General features: G+C 42.6%; 1 protein-coding gene across 6 annotated transcripts in view; it reads left to right on the top strand.

Annotated features, from left to right (window-relative positions):
• Window positions 1-20905, top strand: part of LOC133571543 (extracellular sulfatase Sulf-2-like) — a 109719-nt gene that overhangs the window by 26516 nt on the left and 62298 nt on the right. For 4 of the 6 annotated variants that reach the window (XM_061924233.1, XM_061924230.1, XM_061924232.1 and 1 more), the window contains one exon: window positions 18520-18658. The exons of 1 other annotated variant lie outside the window; for it this stretch is intronic. The gene's annotated coding sequence lies outside the window, so the exon portion shown is untranslated. Of the gene's footprint in view, window positions 1-18361; window positions 18659-20905 lie in introns of those variants that run through there. One more of the 6 variants, XM_061924231.1, reaches the window with a different exon arrangement.

Genomic DNA, 20905 nt, shown 5'->3' with positions numbered 1-20905 from the left:
TAAAATCAAATATTTGAAAATGTCAATGAATGCACTCAGTACTTGGTTGGGAATCCTTTTGCACGGATTACTGCTTAAATGCGGCGTAGCATGGAGGCAATCAGCCTGTGGCATTGCTGAGGTGTTATGGATGCCCAGGATGCTTCAATAGCGGCCTTTAGCTCATTTGCATTATTGGGTCTGGTGTCTTTCAGCTTCTTCTTCACAATACCCCACAAATTCTCTATGGGGTTCAGGCCAATCGAGGATAGTAATGCCATGGTTGTTGTCTTTTCTCCAGGCTACTGATTGGTTGTCTCACATGAGTAAGTCATAGCGCTACCTGTTGATTTAGAGTTTATTATTACTGTCAGTGTTTCAAAGTGGAAACAGATCAGAGTTGTAGATGAAGATCTTTTTTGATCACTTCCTGTTGTGAGTTGAATTATTAGTGTGTTCCAGTATGAAAGAATAACTCCATGCTGGTTTTCCCCCGCCAGGAGTGCCCAGTGACTCAGTTGTCATGGTGACCACCACTCACTTGGGTTTGATTGTTTTCTCTTGAGTGTCAATGGGAAGGTGAATCAGAGTCCGATGTCATTCTGACCTCAACCAGCTGATGACTTTTTTTCCCTGATGAAAGATTAAAATCTGCTCAGGTTTATTTTTAGACCAAATACAACCTGAGGCAGATGCTATGTAATCCCGCACAGTTCATTCAGTTCATCAGCAATGTGTGTGTGTGTGTGTGTGTGTGTGTGTGTGTGTGTGTGTGTGTGTGTGTGTGTGTGTGTGTGTGTGTGTGTGTGTGTGTGTGTGTGTGTGTGTGTGTGTGTGTGTGTGTGTGTGTGTGTTCTTGTCTTTCTACCTTTCTTGAGACAGCAAGAAGGAAAAGTAGCTTCCATATGAGGAGGTGTGAACAAATCATGGTCCCAATAACATTGCATCTAATAGAGAATGTCTCATTTGCACCCCTGGTGGTGACATCTATCAAAATGAGGGTGGTCCCAAAAAAGGAGGGATTTTTCACATTGACTGTGTGTCGCTTTTAAAAGTGCTCCCCCTCTGGCCAACATATGAAATAACAAGTGTGTGTAAAAATGTGAAGTGCTCCCCCTCTGGTCATCATATGTAATAAGAAGTATGTGTACGAAATTGAAATGTGCCCCCTTTGGCCAAAATTAATTAAAATAAATAAATAAAAATGTATATAGAGGCATGCTGTCATAACTTGACGTAAATAATGAAGATTTAAAACCACTTACAAAAAAATTAACTAAAAGCAGTCTTTTTCTCACAATGTGTCGACTTTTTTCTTATAAAATTGGGAACAATTTCCCATATTCTTGCTGTTCCTGTAATACTGCAATATTTTCTTGTAAAATTATAACGGTTTTATGTAAAATTATTTATTTTTAATGCAAAATGGTGACATTTGTCTTATAAAATTCTGACTTTTATCACAATATTGCCCATTTGTTTGTTGTTCTTGTAAAATAGTGACATTTTTTGAGTTTTGTCATAATTTTGCCAAGTAAAATTCCAATTATTATTATAATATTGCCAAAATTTTAAAGTTTTCTTATAAAATTGTGACTTTTGTCGAGTAAAATTACGACTCTTTTCATAAAATTGCCAACATTTTTTAAGTTTTCTTATAAAATTGCGACTTTTATTGAGTAAAATTCCAACTTTTATCATAATATTGCACAAATGTTCAGTTTTTCTTGTAACATTTTGACTTGAGTTGAGTAAAATTACGACTTTCATTATAATGCTGCCAAATTACAAAGTTTTTCTTGTGACGTGTGTGTGTGTGTGTGTGTGTGTGTGTGTGTGTTTGTGTTTGTGAGACCTGCTTTCTATCATGACAACAAAGGAGTGGCAACTTGTGATGCTGGTTTAGCATTCATTTTTCTCCCCCTCAAAAATAATGTAAATACAATTAATCAGTTCCAGGGTCAAATTGTGTCCACCAGCAATGTTTTGAATCATATTTCAACACTCAAGTGTAAAAAAAAAAAAGTGAAGCTTTGTCTTTTCTCACATTCTTCTTCTCTTAAAACCTTTGTTAACATTTATCTTTCTTTTGGAAGAAGTGATGGAATGTTTTGTTCGACTTTAAAACACATGTTGCTCAACTTGTGACTTGTATCTCCCTGCACACAATGTTGTTGTTTTCCCTAACAACTTAAAAAAAAAAAGGCATGTTCACACAACATTTCTGTACTTACACTTCAGCTTTTGAGTGTGTTCACGTTGGAAAGTACCACACTATGATGATACTTTTTTTGGCACCAACCGAATCAATCCAGCAGCACTGAGAGCTTACCCATCCAAACTACCTTTGGGTAATGTTGCAATTTTCAATGCCAACAAAATAATTAACTAGAAAAACACTCAAAAGTAGGTAAAGCAAGGCTCCACTTTTCCAAAAAATGCGCTAGCTTGATGCTAATATACATCGGCTCTGCTATTGACATGCTGATTAGCGATTTTACATGGTCATTTACAAACCTTTAAATTTGTTCATAAAATTACAACTAAAATGCATGTTACAAAAAAATATGTAATAGGTACAGTACTTACAGTGTTAACACTTTGTAAGGCGCAACAGACAGCAAAGGCTGAACTTACCACCACACCATAAACTATACACTACTGCCATGGCATCCCTGTAGTTGCAAGTTAATGATTATTTGCAAAATAAAAAATGTTTATCAGTTTGAACATCAAATATGTTGTCTTTGTAGCATATTCAACTGAATATGGGTTGAAAATGATTTGCAAATCATTGTATTCCGTTTATATTTACATCTTAACACAATTTCCCAACTCATATGGAAACGGGGTTTGTATATATGTACAGTTGTGATCAAACGTTTACATTTCTTCAGCATTTGTCCACACGTTTAAGTCAGGACTTTGGGAAGACCATTCTAAAACCATAATTTTTAGAATGACCCCAAACACTTTTGACATGTGTTTGGGGTCATTGTCCTGTTGGAACACCCAACTGCGCCCAAGACCCAACCTCCGGGCTGATGATTTTAGGTTGTCCTGAAGAATTTGGAGGTAATCCTCCTTTTTCATTGTCCTATTTAAAGCACCAGTTTCATTGGCAGCAAAACAGGCCCAGAGCATAATACTACCACCACCATGCTTGACGGTAGGAATGGTGTTTCTGGGTTTTAAGGCCTCACCGTTCCTCTTCCAAACGTATTGCTGGGTCTTGTGACCAAACAGCATCTGACCGCAGGTCTTATCTTTGTCCATGTGATGTCAGATGAAACACAAATTGAGCTGTTTGGCCACAATACCCAGCAATATGTTTGGAGGAGAAAAAGTGAGGCCTTTAATCCCAGGAACGCCTACCGTCAAGCATGGTGGTGGTAGTGTTATGCTCTGGGCCTGTTTTGCTGCCAATGGAACTGGTGCTTTACAGAGAGTAAATGGGACAATCTAAAAGGAGGATTACCTCCAAATTCTTCAGGACGACCTAAAATTATCAGCCGGGAGGTTGGGTCTTGGGCGCAGTTGGGTGTTCTAACAGGACAATCAGAATCAGAATCGGAATAGTTTTTATTGCCATTGTTTGAGAACGGGTTCACAAACTAGGAATTTTTCTTGGTACAATCGTGCAACATAAAACATATATAACACATATTTGGTAATGAAAAGAGCTGTAACTGAGCTATCAGATCTTGTTATTGTTCATGTGCCTGATGGCTGAGGGGAAAAACTGTTCAGGTGGCGGGAGGTGTGGGTCTGGATGGACCATAGTCTCCTGCCTGAGGGGAGAGGGGAGAATAGTTTGTGTCCAGGGTGAGAAGAGTCAGCTGTGATCCGACCCACACGCCTCCTGGTCCTGGAAGAGAACAGGTCCTGGAGGGATGGGAGCTTGCAGCCAATCACCTTCTCAGTAGCACGTACGATGCGCTACAGTCGATGCTTATCCTGGACTGTAGCGCCGGGGAACCACACGGTGATGGAAGAGGTGGGTTGGACTCGATGATGGCTGAGTAAAACTGCACCAGCATCTCGGTCGGCACTTTAAGTTTCCTCAGCTGTCGCAGGAAGTACATCCTCTGCTGGGCCTTCTTGATGAGGGAGCTGATGGTCGGCTCCCACTTGAGGTCCTGGGTGATGGTGGTGCCCAAGAAACGGAAGGAGTCCACAATGGAGACGGGGGTGGGAGAGTCAATCAGGGTGAGGGAGGATGGTTGGGCTGTGACTTTCCTGAAGTCCATGATCATCTCCACTGTTTTCTGGGCGTTCAGCTCCAAGTTGTTGAGGCTGCACTAGGACGCCAACCGGGCCACCTCTCTCCTGTAGGCGGACTCATCGCCATCCGAGATGAGCCCGATGAGGGTAGTGTCATCCGCAAACTTGAGCAGCTTTACGGACTGGTGACTGGACGTGCAGCAGTTTGTATACAGGGAGAAGAGCCAGGGGGACAATCTTCCCCAGCCGAACGTGCTGTCTTCGGTCTGTCAGGAAGTAATTAATCCAACGCAGAGGGAGTCGGGCACGCTGAGCTGGTAGAGCTTGTCTCGTAGCAGTCCAGGGAGGATGGAGTTGAAGGCAGAGCTGAAGTCCACAAACAGGATCCTAGCGTAGGTTCCTGGGGAGTCCAGATGCTCCAGGATGAAGTGGAGGGCCAGGTTCACTGCATCATCCACAGACCTGTTGGCTCTGTAGGCGAACTGCAGTGGGTCCAAGAGGGGGGCAGTGATGTCCTTGAGGTGGGGCAGGACCAAGCGCTCAAAGGACTTCATGACCACAGACGTCAGCGCAACCGGCCTGTAGTCATTATGTCCTGTGATCCGTGCTTTCTTGGGGACAGGGACAATGGTGGAGGTCTTAAAGCAGGACGGCACGTGGCATAGCTCCAGAGAGGTGTTCAAAATGTCAGTGAAGACAGGAGCCAGCTGATCCGCGCAGTGTCTGAGAGTGGAGGGGTAGACACCATCAGGCCCGGGGGCCTTCCGCGAATTCAGCTTCAAGAACTGCCGGTGTACATCCTCCTCTCGGATGGAGAAGGCCTTTAAAGTCCTGTGATGTTCTTGGAGTCCTGTGATGTTCTTGGAGTCCTTTAAATCCTTTAATGAAGTGCTGCGTTGGTGGGGAGGGTGATTGTGGGGGGAGCAGAGCTTTGATGAGCTGAAGGCCGTTCATGACGACAGTAATGTTTGTTGAGGCCCTGAGCGAGAGTCCGGTCATTCAGGGCCTGGGGGGCTTGGGGCTTATAGTTCGTAAGGGCCCTTAGTCCTCTCCAAACGGCCACAGAATCTTTGGAACAAAACTGTTCCTGTAGACGGTTAGAGTACACAGATTTAGCTTTCTCTACTTCCCTGTTGAAGTGGTACTTCGCTTCTCTGTAGGTACTCCGGTCCTCGCTTCTCCACGCAGCCTCCTTCTTCTTGCGCAGCTGTCGGAGCTTGAGTGTGAACCAGGGCTTGTCGTTGTTATAACAAGCCCTGGTGCGCGTTGGAATGATGCGCGCCTCATTGAACTGAATGTATGAGGTCACAGTGTCCGTATACTCGTCCAGATTTTCCGTGGCCGCTCCAATTTCCTCCCAGTCTGTTGTCTCCAAACATGCGCGCAGCTCCTCTACAGCCTCAGCGGTGAAACACTTAATGGTCCTCATAACAGGTTTAGCCAGTTTCAGTCTCTGTCTGTATGAAGGGATTAAGTGCACCATCACGTGATCTGATAGTCCGAGAGCAGTGTGCGGACTGCATGGTATGCCTTGCTTATTGTAGTGTAACAGTGATCCAAAGTGTTCTCCTCTCTGGTCGGGCATTTAATAAACTGCCTTTACTTGGGTAATTCCTGGCTCAAATTTCCCTTTTTAAAGTCACCAAGTATAATGTCCGGAAAAGACATGTAAGATCTGGCCTGCAAGCGTGCGCTGAGCGTCATGCACGTCCGCGCTTGGCGGTATGTAGACAGCCACCAGTATGAATGAAACAATCTAACGCGGTGAGTATAAGGGCTTACAGTGAATGAAAAGATATTCCAGAGCAGGAGAGCAGTGTTGGGATATCACCGTCACGTCTGTACACCAACTGTTGTTGATGAAGAAGCAGACTCCTCCGCCTCTTGTTTTGCCGGTGAGCCCCGCGTCTCGGTCCGCGCGGAGAAGATGAAAGCCCTCCAGTTGATCCACGCTGTCCGGGACACTCGCGCTCAGCCACCTCTCCGTGAAGCACAAAACACAAGATGAGGAAAAGTCCTTGTTTCTTCTCATCAGCAACGCTAGCTCGTCCATCTTGTTGGCAAGTGAGCAGACGGTGGAGAGAAAGTTGGCAGGTAAGGGCGTGCGTAATCCCCGTCTGCGGAGACGGAAAAGGGTGCCCGCTCGCTTTCCTCTTCGGTGCGGTTTCCCTCTTTTGATCAAAGAATGGACCAAATCCGCAGCTGACGCTAAGATGACCGGTAATAAGTCCGTAGGAGTGATGGATCTGATGTTCAGTAGCTCGTCGCGGGTGTAAGAGCACACGGACACACAATTTACGCATAAAAACAAACAAAACAGAGCGCACGAGAGCACCGAGGCAGCCGTGATCGGCGCCATGATGATAACCACAAACACACGTCAAAAGTGGTAAAAGAATGGCTAAATCAGGCTAGAATTAAGGTTTTAGAATGGCCTTCCCAAAGTCCTGACTTAAATGTGTGGACAATGCTGAAGAAACAAGTCCTTGTCAAAAAACAAACAAAATTTAGCTGAACTGCACCAATTTTGTCAAGAGGAGTGGTCAAAAATTCAACGAGAAGCTTTCCAGAAGCTTGTGGAAGGCTACCAAAAGCGCCTTATTGCAGTGAAACTTGCCAAGGGACATGTAAGCAAATATTAACATTGCTGTGTGTATACTTTTGACCCAGCGGATTTGGCCACATTTTCAGTAGACCCATAATAAATTCATAAAAAAACACAAACTTCATGAATGTTTTTTGTGACCAACAAGTATGTGCTCCTATCACTTTATCACAAAAAAATAAGAGTTGTAGAAATGACGACTGTATACTGTATGTTTGTTGTCTTCTTTAGCTTACTCGTTACTAGTAAATAGTGAACGTCGGCCTGTTGATTCTCTTTGATCAGAATCGTGTGTTGATGCAAAACAATCTTCTGAACCGGTGCTTCTCAAATATTTTCAGTTACGCCCGCCCCTAGGAAGAAAAAAATATTTTGTGCCCGCCGCCTTTCCAACGTGACTATAAATTGTATCATTTGTCTATAAAATTGTCATAAGTACACCTCTGCATAACATTGTAAACTTATTAACATTAAAAGAGGTCTTTCCTCGTCTCCCACTATGGTTACGGTGAAGCCAAGTGCTACATAATATTCTTGTACAGGAAAAAAAAGCATGTTCCCTAAAGTCACACTGCAGTACATCCACAATGCTGCTGCTCGAGTCCTGACTAGAACCAGGACATTCGACCATATTAGTCCAGTGCTTAGGTCATTGCACTGGCTTCCTGTCGCTCGGAGAACATACTTTAAATCAGCTCTGCTCGTGTACGAGTCTTGTCATGGTCTTGTGCCAAAGTGCATCTCCGACATGTTAGAACCACGTGAACCATCTCCAGCTCTGAGAAGGGTGCGGTCTCCTGCCGGTGCCCAGAGTCAGGACCAAACACGATGAGACTGCATTTCAGTTTTATGACCCTAAAATCTGGAATAGTCTTGCTAAAGATGTGAGACGGCCTATATTCAAATCCAGGCTTGTGTGATGGTGCCTATGAGAACTGAAAGAATTGTATCTGCACTCTGTGATTGATTTGAATTTGAATCCGTTCTGATTGCTTGTATTGTTATTTAACAATTAGCTCTCTCTTGTCCCGAACGGCCAAATAGCGTTGCAAGTAAAAATAGGCTCTCGTTCTTCACGGAGATATTTTCCTAAAACGTCCATCAAAAGTCAACTCTCTCAGTCGTACTCAGACAAGCTTCCATCGGAGTCTCCAATCATTGCGGTTCTCCATACATCCGGCCAGCTCCGTAGAGCTTTCAGCTCCCGCATCTTTCTTCAGGATGTCCACGTACGTTAGCGCGGGACGTCCTCACGATCGATGCCCGTGCATTGGTTCCCATAGGACCAGCCTGTTGGCCGAGAGCTCCCGATGTCTGTGGCAGTGGCCGGCCAGCCTCATCGTCCTAGCTGTTACCTTCTTGCTGAGCCTCGGCAGTTGCCCGTACAGGTCCTTGCTGGTGATGTGGATGTTCTGGTCCACATTCAGAACAGCTCGTATCATTCTGGTGTAGCACCCATCTAGGGACTTCTGCAGGGTGGGTGTCAGGGTCCAGCTTTCGCAGCCATACAGGAGGACAGACTCCACAGTGGCGTGGAGTTGACTCAGCTTTAGGTGTCAGGGGAGATTCGAGCACCACACCGTTCAGGGCCCTCCACGCTAGTGCCTTCCTGACTTTAATATCTTGTTCTGTGGAGTTCATCCACAAACCCACGTACTTGAAGTCATTGACCTCTCGCAAAGCGTTGCCATCTGATGTTGTTATTGGCGGGTGATCCATGTGTAGGTTATAGGTGATTACCTCAGTCTTCTTTGCGTTCAGTCTGAGGCCAACCCTGGCACATTATAACTGAGGATTGTGAATGATTATTTCCAGTGGTGAGAAGAGGATGATGCACAGAAATCCAACATAAACTTTATTATTTAAATGTTATATACCTTTAATTTTCAAAAGGCTGCTGTGTCTGTGGCCCAGGCCGGGAAAAGAGAAGAGGATTGTGTCGTGGTTTTTTATTTCCATGGGGAAGTCTGAAACTAAAGGAGGCCTATTTTGTTGTCGTTTCTTCCAATCCTCCAAGATCCATGATGCACTGCAGGGAAAATAAACATTACATCATGAACGCTCATTATGTATTTCTAGCCAACATAGTCATTTTGATAGTAGGCTAATATAGACACTTACAGCATGTGTTGCCTTCATTATAACACTTAGACTTCGACTTAGACAAACTTTATTGAGCCACAAGAAAAATTATTCCACACAGTAGCTCAGTTACAAAGGATGTGTGAAAGGATAATGATAATGGTATAATAATATATAGTATAAAGTATAATAATACCTGATAATGCAACTTATATAAGACTTTTAAAGTCCTTTTGATAGTAGGCTAATATAACTAATATAGACACTTACATCATGTGTTGTCTTCATTATAACACTTGTATAAGACTTTTAAAGTCATTTTGATAGTCGTGAAGTGAATTACATTTATATAGCGCTTTTTCTCAAGTGACTCAAAGCGCTTTACATTGTGAAAATTTTAAAGTCAATTAAATTTTTAATGTGTTTCTTCATTATAACACTCATTATGTGTGCCTTCATTATAACACTTATATAAGACTTTTAAAGTCATTTTGATAGTAGGCTAATATAGCTAATATAGACACTTACATCATGTGTTGCCTTCATTATAACACGTATATAAGGCTTTCAAAGTCGTTGTGATAGTAGGCTAATATAGCTAATTTTGACACTTTCATCATGTGTTGTCTTCATTATAACACTTGTATAAAACTTTTAAAGTCATTTTGATAGTAGGCTATTATAGCTAATATAGACACTTACATCATGTGTTGTCTTCATTATAACACTTATACAAGACTTTTAAAGTAATCTTGATAGTAGGCTAATATAGCTAATATAGACACTTACATCATATATATACTTCATTATAACACTTAAAGAACTTTTAAAGTAATTTTATTAGTAAGCTAATATAGACACTTACAGCATGTTATGGCTTCATTTTAGGACTTATAGGACAGATTTGTTTTTGGTTTTTGGTCCAATATGGCTTTTAACATTTTGGGTTGCCGACCCTTGATTTAGAGCTACGTACAAGTGCTCTTCCGTTTACTATTCATCCATAGCGGTTCTACTCGTATGAATTCCACATTCATCACTCCAAGCAACGTTTGTTAGTTTTATAATATAACTAAAACAATCCATACTTACTAAATGGAGCGTTTTCATGCATATTGTTACGTACGGCGGAGGAAGGAGACAACACCAAAACCAGGATCGGTTCAACAGGTTTATTGAACCCTTTGATGAGTGCATGGGATGTGTATGCTACTCTATGTGTTTGGTGTGAAACGATATGTCGGATTAACAATGTACTGTAAATGTTACCAGAGTTTGTTGTAAGTGCGTGTTGGATGAATCTTTCGTCAGTCCAGAGGGGCAAGGCAAGAAGGCAGTCCGTGGGCAAGCAACGCGGTCCGTGTCCAAGCAGGGGTCGAGGATCAAGGGAGGCAGTCCAAAATCCTGAGAGGAGTTGAGGCACACAGTTTGATCACGGGGAACAGGAAAAACACTGCGGGGAACACAGAGGACATAAGACGGGAACAAGGAAGTCACAAGGAGAGAGAGCAAGTACGCAGGAGGGGGAAGCCAGAGACGGGATGCTTAAATAATATGCTTAAATAATAATGTTTAAATAGAATAATTTTACCACACCTAGTGTGTGTGTGACAATCATTGGTACGTTAACTTTACTACAAAGAGTGAACCACGTTCTGGCGCAGGATTCTCGGGTCCGCTTGTCTTTATACTGCTTGCCTTCATTAGTCCCAGGTGTGCAGATTGCTGATTGCTTGCAGCCTTGCCGGCGCGTGGCCGCATTGTCCATCGTAATGTAATGACGCTCGCGCTGTTAGCATTAACTACCATGCTAACACGTTTACGAGTGTCTGAGTTAGTGTTAATAACTTACAATGGCATTCTCTTTGTATTGTTTCAGTTTTGTAAATTCACCGTGGATTGTTTGATCATCCGTTTTACTGCTGCGTTACAGATACCATTTGGAAACAATTAAGATTGACAAAATCTTTCAAAACGTATATAAGTGTGGCTTATAGTCCGGTGCGGCCAGTGCATGGAAAACAATTTTTTTTCTTCTAGAATTGAGCGGGTTCGGCTTATACACCGGTGCGCTCCGTAATCCGTAAAATACAAGACTTATTGAAGTGTGTTCCACTTGTGACACAGCAAGTGTGTCACACGTTTGTTAGAGCGTTGTTGCTATGGACCCCCAACATGGCCGCCGGAGGAAGCTTGTTGCTGTTGAATGAGCTGCAAATTAGGCAGGGCCCCCCCATTGCCTCCCACTTCTACACACACACACATTCTTGTATTTGTTACCTTCTTGAGACCTGTGAAAAATGCCTACCTCTTTAGGACCACCCTTTATAGCATAGTTGCCAACCTTGAGACCTCCGAATTCGGGAGATGGGGGGCGGCAGCGGGGTTGAGGTGGGCGAGGTTTGATGGTAGCGGGGGTGTATATTGTAGCGTCCCGGAAGAGTTAGTGCTGCAAGGGGTTCTGGGTATTTGTTCTGTTGTGTTTGTGTTGTGTTACGGTGCGGATGTTCTCCCGAAATGTCTTTGTCATTCTTGTTTGGTGTGGGTTCACAGTGTGGCCCATTTTTGTAACAGTGTTAAAGTTGTTTATACGGCCACCCTCAGTGTGACCTGTATGGTTGTTGATCAAGTATGCTTTGCATTCACTTATGTATGTGTAAAAACTGCATACATTTTGTGAGTGGCTGTTTGTAAGGAGGAAAAGCGGACGTGACGACAGGTTGTAGAGGACGTTAAAGGCCCCCAATATTGTTGTCCGGGTGGAAATTGGGAGAAATTTGGGAGAATGGTTGCCCCGGGAGATTTTCGGGAGGGGCACTGATATTCTGGAGTCTCCCGGGAAAATCGGGAGGGTTGGCAAGTATGCTTTATAGATATATAAAGATGTTTATTTACAACAACAATAATAATATATACATACTATGCAAATATAAAAAAGGTAAGATTTTAGTAAATTTTTTTTAATTATTTTTTTTACGTTTTGTTTGTAATTGGTTTTTAATCTTCATTATTTACTTCGTTATTACAGTATATCTCTATATACATATTTATTTTATTTTTTTAATTAATTTTGGCCAAAGGGAGCGCATTTCAATTTCTTACACACACTTGTTATTTCATATGTTGACCAGAGGGGGAGCACTTCAAATTTTTACACACACTTGTTATTTCATATGTTGCCCGGAGGCGGGAGCACTTTTAGAAGCGACACACAGTCAATGTGAAAAATCCCTCCTTTTTGGGACCACCCTCATTTTGATGGACGTCACCACCAGGGGTGCAAATGAGACATTCTCTATTAGATTAGACATCAGACACAAAAGCGGCGAGGAACCATAATCAATAAATAAATGAGTTATACTTGTATAGCGCTTTTCTACATTCAAGGTACTCAAAGTATTTCCACTTTCACCCATTCACACACACATTCACACACTGATGGCGGGAGCTGCCTTGCAAGGCGCTAACCAGCAGCCATCAGGAGCAAGGGTGAAGTGTCTTGCCCAAGGACACAACGGACGTGACTAGGATGGTAGAAGGTGGGGATTGAACCCCAGTAACCAGCAGCCCTCCGATTGCTGGCACGGCCACTCTTCCAACTTCGCCACACTGTGGTTTATGCAATGGTTTTCCGTATTGGGACCATGATTTCGGTTCTAACTTGTTCACACCTCCTCATATGGAAGCTACTTTTCCTTCTTGATGTATCAAGAAGTGTAGAAATACAAGAACACACACACACACACACACACACATTATGGCCTCCCTATTCATCTTGGCTGGCTCACTTTCACACCAACACACACACACACACGCACACAATGGCCGTCAGTCAGACCACACACACACACACACACACACACACACACACACACACACACACACACACACACACACACACACACACACACACACAAGGAGGAGGGGCGGGGGGTGTCGTTAGGAGGACAAAGATGCAGAGAAGTCAAGAGAGGAGTTAAAATAGCTGATGGATGGCTGAGAGGTGTGAGAGAACGCAGAGGAAGAGGAGGAATGTGGACGTTCTTCATCAATCAATCAAGCCATCAATCAATCAATGAGAGGTTGGTGTAGGCCCAATCTCAACTCTTGGTCTCAGCAAGACATTGTGGACGTCGGTGTCCCTCCAACTTTGTGGGAACATTTTGGGGAAGGACCTCTGACCTCGCACGCGGACGCTTGCTGTGGCGAGGAGCAGACAGGAAGTGAGGATGCAGACGTTCTCATCAGATCTTTATCCGCTTATTGACGAGCTCGGCGCGCTGATCGATAGTCACACGGGTCACCTTGCTCTCTCTCAGCATCCTCCAAGTAGAATTTATCCGAACAACACCGACTTCATTGGTTCAGCGCCGTCAAACGTGACATTTATCGCCGTATCGCCCGCAAGCCCCGCCCCCGGGCTGACGTTCCCTAGCAACAGACGGCCGGTGAAGTCACCACGCACACACTTTGCGTTCATAGGAAGTGATGTAAGGATGTAAGTGTCTACATTAGCTATATTAGCCTACTATCAAAATGACTTTAAAAGTCTCATAAGTGTTATAATGAAGGCAACACATGATGTGTCTATATTAGTTATTTTAGCCTACTATCAAAATGACTTTAAAAGTCTTATATAAGTGTTATAATGAAGGCAACACATGATGTGTCTATATTAGTTATATTAGCCTACTATCAAAATGACTTTAAAAGTCTTATATAAGTGTTATAATGAAGGCAACACATGATGTGTCTATATTAGTTATATTAGCCTACTATCAAAATTACTTTAAAAGTCTTACATAATGATGATGTTATAATGAAGACAACATATATATATATATATATATATATATATATATATATATATATATATAATCTGTCTCATTGCAGATCAAACAAATTGCCTTCTCGTAACACTGAACAAAAAAAAGTAATATGTCCACTAGTGTTGTCCCGATACCAAAATGTATTTATACTTTTTGTATTTATACTTTTTGTATTTATACTTTTCGATACACAATATGAATTTTAAAAAACAAAAGAAGATGAAGAAGTAGATGTAATCTTAGTAGTATCGACTAAATACGCTCCTGTACTTGGTATCATTACAGTGGGTGTCAGGTGGTTAGCTGCTAGCTAGCTAGCCATGTCTTAAAGCACCTCTTCCTGAGGGTGTTTCAGTGTTATAACTTCACCTTTATCTTTAGTTTTGATACCAAAATGCGTCCATTCTCCCTTTTCGCACTCTTGCCTGACACATCACGTTATTGATGAGAAAATGCATTTTTAGACAATATGATTTGCCTGAGTAGCTAGGAGACCCCGAGAGTAACAAAGTGATAGAAAATGGATTGATGGATGGGCGAGAAATGACAGATAGAAAAAAAATAATAATTAAAAAAGAAAACTCGGGACTACCGTAGTTTGTGAACCTCTGATTGACAGAATCTGGTCAACTTCCTCTGTTTTCACTTTATTGAACTGCGCATGCAAGTCACGTCAAGGCTACAATGGGGCCATATTGGGGCCACATTGGGGCCTGTGCGCGTTTATACTGGAGTCTGATAAAGATCACATCCGATTTTGGGCCACTTTGGCCTGCAGTGTAAATGTAGTCTTACACTGCAATCCCAAAACTGATGTTTTTTTTCCCAGCAGGCTGTTTACACTGCAAGTGAAATGTGATTTTTATCAGACTCCAGTGTAAATGTGCACAGGCCCCAACGTGGCCCTAATGTGCCCCCGATCTGGCCCCAATGTGGCCCCGATCTGGCCCCAATGTGGCCCCGATGTGGCCCTAATGTGGCCCCAATGTGTCACCAATGTGGCCCCAATGTGTCACCATGTGGCCCCAAGATGGCCCCGATGTGGCATAAATGTGGCCCCAATGTAGCACCATTATGGCCCCATTGTGGCACCGATGTGGCCCCAATGTGACATCAATCTGGCCCCAATGTGGCCCCAATGTGGCACCAATATGGCCCCAATGTGGCACCCATGTGGCCCCGATGTGTCCCTACTGTGGCCCCAATGTGGCACCATTGTGACACCGATGTGGCACCATTATGGCACCGACGTGGCCCCGATGAGGCACCGACGTGAACCCGATGTGGCCCCAATGTGGCACCAATGTGGCACCAATGTGGCACCAATATAGCCCCCATGTGGCCCCAATGTGGCACAAATGTGGTCCCAATGTGGCACAAATGTGGTCCCAATGTGGCACCCATGTGGCCCCAATGTGTCCCTATTGTGGCCCCAATGTGGCACCATTGTAGCACCGATGTGGCCCCAATGTGACATCAATGTGGTCCCAGTGGGGCCCCAATGTGGCACCAATATGGCCCTCATGTGGCACCCATGTGGCCCTGAAGTGTCCCTATTGTGGCCCCCATGTGGCCCTAAAGTAGCCCCAATGTGGCACAATTGTGGCCCCAATGTGGCACCCACGTGGCCCCGATTTGGCCCCCTTGTGGCCCCAATGTGGCACCAATGTGGCCCCCATGTGGCACCCATGTGGCCCCAATGTGTCCCGATTGTGGCCCCCATGTGGGATCATTGTGGCCCCAATGTGGCACCCATGTTGCCCCGACGTGTTCCCAATGTGGCACCAATGCGGCACCATGTGGCCCCAATGTGGCACCCACGTGGCCCCAATGTGGCCCCGATGTGTCCTCGACTTTATCAGTATTTATTGCCACATTTCCCAACTTCTTTGTCTCGTGTTGCTGGCATCAAATTCTAAAGTTAATGATTATTTGCACAAAAAAAAACAAGTTTATCAGTTTGAACATCACATATGTTGTCTTTGTTGCATATTCAACTGAATATGGGTTGAAAAGGATTTGCAAATCATTGTATTCCGTTTATATTTACATCTAACACAATTTCCCAACTCATATGGAAACGGGGTTTGTAAATTAAGCATGATGAGTTGACTTGAAACTGTTTAATGTTGCACTTTTTATATGTAGAAGAAAAGTTTTGTCATTTTATTTAATCTGAGCAACAACTTGAGGCAGTTTAATGTTGATTAATGTGGGCAGAATTATTATAGTGTTAAAAGGATAAAGCCATTGTTTACAAATTTGGTAAATAAATAACCAAAAAATGTATATTTTGTTGTTTTCTTACTGTACCGAAAATGAACCGAACCGTGACCTCTAAACCGAGGCACGTACCGAACCGAAATTTTTGTGTATCGTTACACCCCTAACCTTACATGTAGTCTATTATTTGTACTATTGACCAGTGCAAATAATAATGAAGTATCCACGGGCTGTGTCTTTCCCCGCGCATGTGACTGACGTAACTCGTCCAAGGATGAGGAAAAAGTCGCACTCGGGTTGCGTTGCTGTTTAGACTGTAGTCACATTTGACAAAATCGGATTCCAGTCGGATTGGGACTACCTCCTGATGTAGACTGAATCCGAGCCTTTAGACTGGCAAAACAAAAAACAACAACCGTCTCCCTTGAGGGCGACTCGGTGTGCCTTGGACTGTTGACTGTAAAATACTATGTTTGATCTCAAGCATGGTTGCCATGGCGATGCTTTGGCTCTGCAGTCAGTTTGTTGTTGTTTTTTCCCCTTATGGAGTTGACTCTCTCGGCTCTCATCGTGATAGCTGATTTCAGAAGCGGGGTTACGAAGAGCTCGCAGCCCCGGCCACATTCATGTTTTCACGGCTTGTTTGATTCACTTGTTGGCGCTCCAATGTCCGCCATCGCCATGGAAACGCCCGTCCGTGTGCGTGTGTGTGTGCGTGTGCGTGCGCACATGGAAGAACATGAACAGACTTCTTGTTCAGCTGTAACTCACCCCCGTAAACGCAATGACAGCAAGTCGTGTCGCATAAGTTCACTTCCTGTCACCAAGATTGTTAAAGGTCAAATATTTTTTATTGAATTGAGGGGAAATAACCTCGAGTGTGTGTGTGTGTGTGTGTGTGTGTGTGTGTGTGTGTGTGTGTGTGTGTGTGTGTGTGTGTGTGTGTGTGTGTGTGTGTGTGTGTGTTCTTGTCTTTCTATCCTTCTTTAGACATCAAGAAGGAAAAGTAGCTTCCATATGAGGAGGTGTGAACAAGTGATGACATAAATCATGGTCCCAATAACATTGCATCTAATAGAGAATGTCTCATTTGCACCCCTGGTGGTGACATCTATCAAAATGAGGGTGGTCCCAAAAAGGAGGGATTTTTCCACATTGACTGTGTGTCGCTTTTAAAAGTGCTCCCCCTCTGGTCAACATATGTAATAACAAGTGTGTGTAAAAATTTGAAGTGCTCCCCCTCTGGTCAACATATGTAATAACAAGTGGGTGTAAGAAATTTAAATGTGTTCCCTTTAGCCAAAATTAATTACAAAAATAAATAAATATGTATATAGAGACATACTGTAATAACTTGAAGCAAATAATGAAGTTTAAAAACTAATTACAAACAAAACTTTTTTTTTTAAAAAGAAAAGTAAAATTGGGATTAATTTCTCATATTCTTTCTGTTTCTGTAATATTGCAATATTTTCTCGTAAAATGATAACTTTTTTTATGTAAAATTATTACTTTTTACTGCAATATGGTGACATTTGTCATATAAAATTTTTGACTTTTATCACAATATTGCCCATTTTTTGGTTGTTCTTGTAAAACAGTGACATTTTCAAAGTAAAATTACGACTTTTGTCATCATTTTGCCAAGTAAAATTCCGATTATTATTATTATATTGCCAAAATTTTAAAGTTTTCTTATAAAACTGTGAGTTTTGTCGAAAAAAATTGCAACTCTTTTCATAAAATTGCCAAAATGTTTAGCTTTTCTTGTAAAATTGCGACTGTTATTGAGTAAAAGTCCAACTTTTATCATAATATTCCACAGATGTTCAGTTTTTCGTGTAACATTTTGACTTGCGTTGAGTAAAACGACGACTTTCATTATAATACCGCCAAAATTCTACGTTTTTCATGTGAAATTGTGACCTTTTTCTTGTGAAATTCCAACTCATTTTTCACAACACGCTTTTTTTATATTTGCATAGTATGTATATATTATTAATGTTGTAAATACACATCTTTATATATCTAGAAAGGGTGGTCCTAAAGAGGTGGGCATTTTTCTCAGGTCTCAAGAAGGTAACAAATACAAGAATTGGTGTGTGTGTGCGTGTGTGTGTGCGCGTGTGTGTGTGGGTGTGGGTGTGTGTGTGTGTGTGTGTGTGTGTGTGTGTGTGTGTGTGTGTGTGTGTGTGTGTGTGTGATCCTGTTCTTTCTGCTTGCCCCTCCTCTTCCAGGCAGTCAGACTAACGTCCAAGCCCACCTATTGGCCGTCACTGAGGCCAAGTCCCGCCCCCTGCTCTCTCTTACCCCCCTCCCGTGCTCCCTCTCTCTCTCTATCTCTCTTCCTCTCTCTCTCTGCCGGGGTGTGAGAGGGGAGGGATGGAGGGCGAGAGTGGGAAGGCGGGCAGACGTGTTGCAACAGATGGCTTTACCAGCGGCGGAGCTCTGGAACGCCCTTAGACAGGCAGTGGCGAGGGAGGGAGAAAAGAGGGGCGAGGAAGCCGGGACAGCGCGAGGAGGGAAAAAATCATCCGAGTGAGACCTCCCACTCGTTTCTCAACTCTTCCTCTGCAGGCAGAAGACAGGAAGACGTCGGCCTGAACACAAGTTTGGAAAGAGGACTTTTGGCCATGGAGGAGCCCACTCTCTGACTGGGGCCTTCATCCTCCTCCACGGGGGTCCGAGAGGAGAACACCTGCCTCCACACGGAGAGGTACACTTTTCTCCAACATTCCCTCTATGTATGTGTGTGTGGGTGTGTGTGTGTGTGTGTTCTTGTATTTCTGCCCTTCTTGAGACATCAAGAAGGAAATGTAGCTTCCATATGAGGAGGTGTGAACAAGTTAGGACATAAAACATGGTCCCAATAGGGAAAACCATTGCATTTAATAGAGTGCCAAATACTAGAGTCTGTGAACATTGCTCCAAAGTCAGGATTTTTTGTTGATTTAATGTGCATACAAAAGTAATGATTGACAGGTGCAAAGGCAGCAATATATGATGAAAAAAAGACGGCAGCGAAAGAAGAACTTCCCTAGTCATCCCCGAAAAACCCCGCCAGGTGAACAGCCGATTTTACGACTTCCGGTGCTGACGTAAGACAACCCGCGTCCCATATGTGACCATACGATGAACAAATACACTACGATACTAAGACTATAGTGGCCATTAACAGTTAGCTTCTACAGCTGGGTTGCCCAAAGTGCGGCACAGAGGCCATCTTTGGTCCGTGACTCCTTTGTCATCGGCCTTACGCACATTACAAAAAACAAAACATAGAGATCTCATCCATCAAAATTAGGGTGGTCCCAAAAAGGAGGGATATTTCAAATTGACTTTGTGTCGATTTTAAAAGTCCTCTCCCTCTGGCCAACATATGAAATAACAAGTGTGTGTAAGAAATTGAAGTGCTCCCCCTCTGGTCAACATATGAAATAACAAGTGTGTGTAATAAATTGAAATGCGCCCCCTTTGGCCAAAATTAATTTAAACAAAGATGTATATAGAGACATACTGTAATAACTTGAAGTAAATAATGAAGATTAAAAACCAATTACAAACAAAAAATAAAATGTTTTACTAAAAGCTTATCTTTTTTATATTTGCATAGTATGTATATATTATTAATGTTGTAAATACAAATATTTATATATCTCGAAAGGGTGGTGGTTTGTGTATGTGTTCTTGTATTTCTGCCCATCTTGAGATATCAACAAGGAAAAGTAGCTTCCATATGAGGAGGTGTGAACAAGTTAGGACTGAAATCATGGTCCCAATACAGAAAACCATTGCATTTAACAGAGAGCCAAATACTACAGTAAGTGAACATTGCTCCAAGGTCAGGATTTTTTGTTGATTTAATGTGCATACAAAAGTAAAGATTGACAGGTGCAAAGGCAGCAATACATGATTAAAAAAAAGACGGTAGCAAAAGAAGGACTTCCCTAGTCATCCCCGAAAAAACCCACCAGGTTGATTTTACGACTTCCGATGCTGACGCAAGACAACTCGCGTCCCATATGTGACAATAGGATGAACAAATACACTACGGTACTAAGACTATGGTGGCCATTAACAGTTAGCGTCTACAGCTGGGTTGCCCAGAGTGCGGCACAGGGGCCATCTGTGGTCCATGACTCCTTTGTCATCGGCCTTAAGCACATTACAAAAAGCAAAGAATAGAGATCTCATTTGCACCCCTGGTGGTAAAATCCATCAAATTTAGGCTGAGGGATTTTTCAAATTGACTGTGTGTCGCTTTTAAAAGTGCTCCCCCTTTGGTCAACATATGTAATAACAAGTGTGTGTAAGAAATTGAAATGAGCACTCTTTGGCCAAAATTAATAAAAAAATAAAATATATATTTTTTTATATAGAGACATTCTGTAATATCTTGAAGTAAATAATGAAGATTAAAAAACAATTACAAACAAAAAATTCAACAACAAAAAAATAAGTAAAAGCTTACCTTTTTTATATTTGCATAGTTTGTATACATCATTAATGTTGTAAATATATATCTATAAAGGGTGGTCCTAAAGTGGTAGGAATTTTTCTCAGGTCTCCAGAAGGTAACAAATACAAGAATGCGTGTCCGCTTGTCCCTTTTGGGGTCGCGGGGGGTTGCTGGAGCCTATCTCAGCTGCATTCGGGCGGTAGGCGGGGTATGTGTTTGCGAAATAGTGATAACTGCTTTCTCCCTTGCCAGTTCCTTGTGGAGGTCAGTTAGACTGCATAGTAAGGATGTCCAAAAAAATTTTAACATTTTTATGAATCGCTATTCTCATATGTAACAATTCTTAGTCGCTAAAATTATTTATTTATTTATTTTTAATAATATGTATTTATTCATTTAATAGGGAAATCATAATACAGGTACTGAGAAAACAGACACTCCCCCCCACAAAAAATATAAAAAATACAAAATAAAATAACAATACTCCCCAAACATACAGAGAAG

The sequence above is a fragment of the Nerophis lumbriciformis genome, linkage group LG01 (assembly GCF_033978685.3).
Source record: "Nerophis lumbriciformis linkage group LG01, RoL_Nlum_v2.1, whole genome shotgun sequence".
Taxonomy (NCBI): domain Eukaryota; kingdom Metazoa; phylum Chordata; class Actinopteri; order Syngnathiformes; family Syngnathidae; genus Nerophis; species Nerophis lumbriciformis.
This window is presented reverse-complemented; position numbering and strand designations above follow the sequence as displayed.